Below are 6,191 nucleotides of genomic sequence, written 5' to 3' on the forward strand. Positions count from 1 at the left end.
CAACCTAATGACTAAGTTTACCTTTTTTTTATCCATGTCAACCTTTTCACTGTCGACCTTCTGGTGTCGATCTAATGATTGTAGACTTCTGACTGCAGATCTATTAACCTGTAACTCATTTAAGTACGTGAACCTACAAAGTACAAAGGGATCACCTTTAGAGAGGAGACAGGCAAAGGCTTGCTCTATAGTTGTGGTGGGACTACAAGTTTCTGTCTGCACTTTCAGCTGACATGACATTCTGAGAATAACCAGTAGGCATCCTATGATGTTCCTGGGGAATTGGACACAAAGGGGGAATTCAGTCAGTAGCGAAGTTCTCACCATATAGGAGTCTGTGTGGCTATATGCCGCACTGGTTTTGCAGATTTTTGTTCACAGCACCATAGGACTGAAAACAATAATATGTGAGTCTAGTAGGAGCACAAGTCACAAGGGCGGATTTTTTACCCCGATGCAGATGTCGGGATTTACACATTGTCACAACGGCAACTCACTAACCTCCCCTGCATGTGGGAACAAGTTAGTTGAGTCTCCCCCCCCCCCCCCCCCCCATGTTTTTGTTTTTTTACTTGTAGGGGTTAAATTTACTAAGATGGAAGTCCTATTTAAGAAGGGATATTGCCCATAGCAACCAATCAGATTCCAGGTATTATCCTCTAGAAGGTGCTAAAGCACTAAATAAATGATAAATGAGACCATCTCATCTTAAATAGAACTCACATCTGAGTAAAGTTACCCCATAGTCTCTGAGTTATACCCCTTTCACATAGCACAAATAACGCGGTATGGACCCGGCATATTTCCGGGTCAACACGGGTCAGTGTGCGATGTGAAAGGGCCTTGTAGAATTCCCGGGTCACCTGACCCGGTAATTCAACCCGGGTAATAAGAAGGGTTATTCCCGGGTTGAATACTGGGTCAGGCACAGTGTGAATGAATTGCTGGGTCTATGCGACCCGATACCCATTCATAGCATATGGAGAGGTGGAGCGGAGATGAGCTCATCTTCCAGCGTCACCTCCCGCTGCCGGCTCCGTCCCCTGCCATTATGGCAACTGAATCCGGCAAATTGCCGGGTCGGGAAGCCAGCAAGCAGCCTCCAATGCCGGATCCCACCTGGGAAGGACCAGTTTCCAATTCCCGGGTGGGATCCGGCACTGGAGATGTGGAAGCGGTATTAGAGTGCTGGTATGCAACATGCAGTTCTCCATCTACTAGCATCAAGGCGTATTGACAAATGTTTTTCCAAAAAGCTATGGAGTCACCCCAATTTACACTCCACAAGTCCAGTTAACTTAATAATATCTTTATTATTGCTAGTGAAAACACAGAACCCAGTGCTCACTTGTCCTGGAAGACTGGGTCCCAGGACTGGTAAAGACATGGATGGAGGAGCTGATTTGGTATATTTTGTCCATTTTCATCATATTGTTATGAAAATATCAACATGGTCATACTGTCGACAGAGCCATAATAAAATACAGTGTATTCAGCACTCAGAAAATAAAACAGCCATTAGTATAATTTAAGCAGTACTGTGAGGGGTAAAGTTGCAAAATGCACCAAAAAGTTATATTGCATGGTGCATAATTGACTAACAGACCAGGAGTAAAATTAATTGAACATTCTATTTTATTAGACTCTTATTAAAATAAATATGGACAAGCAAACCTTTAAAATTGCATCCTAGTACCAGATATTAGTAATAAACAATATGCACCAAGTACAGATTGTAACACAAATAGGATTAAGTAGCAATCTCTGTTAAACATGTATCCAATTACAATGATACACTGTTGCAAGAATGATGTAGAGAACACAGCTGCTGCTCATGGAATTATTGTAGATATGAATATCTGGGATGCGGTCAGGATCCAGACGTTCGGAATTCTGCCGCCAAGATCCCAACAAGGATTACAATGATTGTGCTGGTATTCTGAATGCCGGTGTTACCAGCAAGTAACTGCTGCCATGCACGATAGGTAAGCCACGTGGAAAGGGGGGTAGGTTAGGTTCACTGTGCGGGGGAAGGGTTAGGCTGCGTTGCTGGGAGGGATAGGATGCGTGGAGGATGGGTAAGGTTTAGGCACCACCGGGGAGGGTTAGGGTTAGAATGTGGGGGAGGAAGGGTTATGTTTAGGCTGCCAGAAGGGGGGGGGGGGGGTTAGACACTACCAGAGAGGGTTAGGGTTAGCCTGCAGGTGAAGGAGGGTTAGGTTTAGACTGCAGAGAGGGGGGTTAGGCATTAGGGTTAGTTACCTTACTCTGCAGTGTACGGATTCCCAGCCGGATGTCATATGTTACCCGACTATTCCCTTGTAGCAAGAATGAGATACTTCCCATGACACAGTCCTGAAAGTGCAATAGATAATCTATCCAGAAGGGTGGTCTTCTGTATGCCGGCGGTCGGACTCCCGGCGCTCAGTATACCGGCGCCGGGAGCCTGACAGCCGGCATACCGACACTTATTTTCCCTCGTGGGGGTCCACGACCCTCCTAGAGGGAGAATAAGCGCGCCACCGTGCCCGTAGCGTGGCGAGCGCAGCGAGCCCGCAAGGGGCTCATATGCGCTCGCCACACTGTCGGTAAGCCGGCGGTCGGGCTCCCAACGCCGGTATGCTGGTCGCCGGGAGCCCGACCGCCGGCCGTAGTGAACCCATTCAGAAGATATCAGTCCAGAATGACACTTAAGCAATACAGTATCAAGCTCAGTTATAATATACCCCAGCCCTCCGGTTCAACTGTTTGACAACCCTAGTTTTCGCCCAGGATGCTCTCCTGCTGCATTTGCTTGTTGGCAAACTAGTGGTATCCGACTGCTTAATGATATCACCCGGGCCTTTCTTTTCCCAACATTTGTAGAAATTCAGTCTAAATTTTCGATCCCACATAGATTTTTTCCCCCAGTATTTAGACATTTGACATTTCCACACATAATTTGCAGCGAGACTTAGCTCTAAACCCCTGTCACCCATTGAGAATTTGGTATTTCGGAGAGCGTCCACTAAAGGACTTATCTCTACTTTATATCCATTACTTTTACCCCAATCCCTAGACACTAAGGACTCACATGAGGGAGCTTGGTTATCGGATCTAGGTGAAACTTTCGATACGGACGACTGGTCTGAAATCTATACTAACGTAGCCTCTAGCTCTATTTGTGTTAGACTAAAAGAAAATGCATGTAAATTATTTTATAGGTGGTATTACGTTCCGACTAGACTAAATAAGATTTACCCAGAAGTCTCTCCATTATGTTGGCAATGTAAACAATCAGATGGTACATTTCTTCACATTTGGTGGAACTGCCCGAAACTATGGCATGAAGTTGCTACTCTAGCTGGCTCGATTTTATCTATTCATATCCCTTTCAATGCCAAATATTTTCTACTTCAAGTTTCAATGAGCATACCTAAAGCGTCCCACCACCAACATAAATTCTCTATACTCCTACCTTCCTTCTCTCTCAATCTTCTATTCCCTCTTTGTTCAACCTTTCTCAACTTGGTTTTCCAATTTTTCAAAATAATACAAATAGATGATAAAGTTTAGTTTGCTTTATTGAATTGACTTTTCCAACAACCATTTAAGTATATGTTGCCACGCTGTTCTTGTCATGTTCATCTGTATCATGATATTACTTTGTTGGTTGTCATCTTGAGACCTCTGCGTAAGTCACTTCCTTGTTACTATGTTTCATCTCTACAATTAAATTTACTTTAAAAAAAAAAAATTGCGTGTACAGCTACAGATATTTTCATTATGTATATATCAAGGTACAGGAGGGAAACATTCTTTAAAGAAAGAGAACTATTAGAGCAGGAGGACATGCACTGAAACTGGAGGGAGGTAGGTTCAGGGGGAAAATGACTAAATTGGGCTCAGACACTGTGGATCTTGTTTTATAATGCCTTTATTTTAGCTGTTGTCATTTAAAAAACCTGCAGCAGTCTCTATAGTCCCAAACAGCGAGGATAGTTGTAACAGTTAATATCGGACACTGAGTGTATCTAATCATGTAAGTGGTTATTATCTGACCTGGCTTTGATGCCCTGGTGGATCATTCAGATTTGCCACAGACCTGTAGAACAGTTTTAGATTATACCAGTGCTTCAGCAATCTAGCAATAACTACTGCGGGACACAAAAATGGTGTATAAACTCTTGTCAGCAATTGTAATAAAAAAACACTAGAGGTCCTAATTGAGATCTTTTTCATTGTTAATATAGTACATGGAGAAATGAAAAAATTATGAAAATCTCTTAAATGATGCATTTTAACAATAAAAATACACAAATGTGTGTGTTCCTGATTGCTACAATTATTAGTTTTCCATGTTGCTCCAAAAATAGCTTTGTAATATATTAATAGTCATTTTTTTTAGTGTCTGATTCTGAGTCAGATGCAGTGGAGTGTAGTTTTTGCCTGCGTATTGGTCTGAGTCGTACCATGCACGTGTCCCAGTTTTGTACATGCAGAGGGCCTGATTCTTAGGGGTACATTTACTAAGATTCGTATTTTCCAGAATCATGTCCAAGTTCAATCACGAATGACATCGACAGTGTAAAATTGCAACTTTTTGAATTGATTACGACTAATTTACTAAGCTGTCGTATTCGTGTTTTTCGTTTCTTCCGATGTCGATGTCATTCGTGCTTTTCTGCTGTAGATTGCGGCCGCGTTTGCTGTTTCGCGGCCGCGTTTATGGTTTTTTTTTTACGACTGCGTCACATGTCTGTTACGGCAGTGATTTAGAAATTGCTGCCGCGTTTTTAGTCCTAAGTTTCGTTTTCGTCACGCGGCCGTGATTGGTTGTATTCGTGAAGGAGGAGTGTCTGTGCATATTACTATAAAACCGCCCCAAACACACCGCACCTCGTGGGTTTAGCTAGTGGAGAGGAGAGAGGAAGGTGTATTTGGAGTTGGTGAGTTTGGTGGAGTTTTTGGTGGATTTGGAGAGGAGTTTGGTGATTGTTGAGTGCTGTACTGTGTGTGTAAGTAGTCTTGTCATATTTGTAGTATTGTTTTTTCACAGTTTGTCTACTTTTTTGTCCTTGTTTTTTATTTACAGTCTTTTGTCATTGTTTGTGAGTGAGTGAGTGAGCGTGTGTGTTGGCTGTGTGGTGTGTAGTAGTAGGAGTAGTGGAGGAGTGTGTTTTGTGTTTTGATTTTTCAGTGTTTTTTGTCGTTTGTCATGTCAGACTCAGAGGTCAGTGTGGTGGCGGAGGTTAGTGAGGTGGAGGCTGGTAGTGAGGTGGAGGCTGGTAGTGAGGTGGAGGCTGGTAGTGAGGTTGAGGGGGGTAGTGAGAGGGAGGAGGTTAGTGAGGAGGAGGAGGAGGGGGTGCCTGTTGCTGTATTTTCCAGTGATAGTGATGGTGTTGTGGCTCCGCAGCCACGCACCACTACCAAGACTGGCAGGAATATTAAGTTCAGCTATGCTGAAAACATGGCTTTGGTGCGTGAGCTGATGAAGCACCATCGCCAATTGTTTGGTCAGGATGCTGGCAAGGTGTCCTCCCGCAGGAAGTCTGTCCTGTGGGGGCAAGTAATACTTGCCGTGAATAGTGAGGGTGTAGTGAGGCGGACTGAGGACACGTGCCGCAAGAGGTTTTATGATATAAAGTTGCGTGTCAAGGCCAAGATGGCCAAAGAGGCCAAATCTGCACGAAAAACCGGAGGTGGCCCCCCTTTCCGGGCCACCTATCGGGACTGGGAGGAGCCTGTGCGGGCATTGATTCCAGCAGAAGTGGTGTCTGCTACTCATGTCCGGGATTCGGACCGACCCACGCAGGATGGTAAGTTTGATTTGTTATATTTTTATTTAAATGTCCTCTAAATGTTAGAAATGTCTTTTTTAAAGGGTAAAGGATGCATAAATTGTTTTTCAGATATTGCAGGCCTATGCACCCTTAAGGTGTGTTTGTGTTTAGAATTTGCTTTTTTCACCTTGCATTGGCTGTTTGGTAATTTTAATATTGCGAAAAAACATGTGCAATGGCTGCTGGTTTTTTTTTTTTGGAAAAATTTTTTTTTGGCGATATTGCTTGGACATCTGTGTTGTATGCTTATTTAAAAATGAATTTTGGTTTTATTTACTTCTGAAAAACGGTGCAATTATAACAACATTACATTTTGAAAACATTTGCAAGTAGTCAATCTCTGAAATATCTGAGGCATAATTCTCAAAT

The sequence above is a fragment of the Pseudophryne corroboree genome, chromosome 1 (assembly GCF_028390025.1).
Source record: "Pseudophryne corroboree isolate aPseCor3 chromosome 1, aPseCor3.hap2, whole genome shotgun sequence".
Classification (NCBI taxonomy): domain Eukaryota; kingdom Metazoa; phylum Chordata; class Amphibia; order Anura; family Myobatrachidae; genus Pseudophryne; species Pseudophryne corroboree.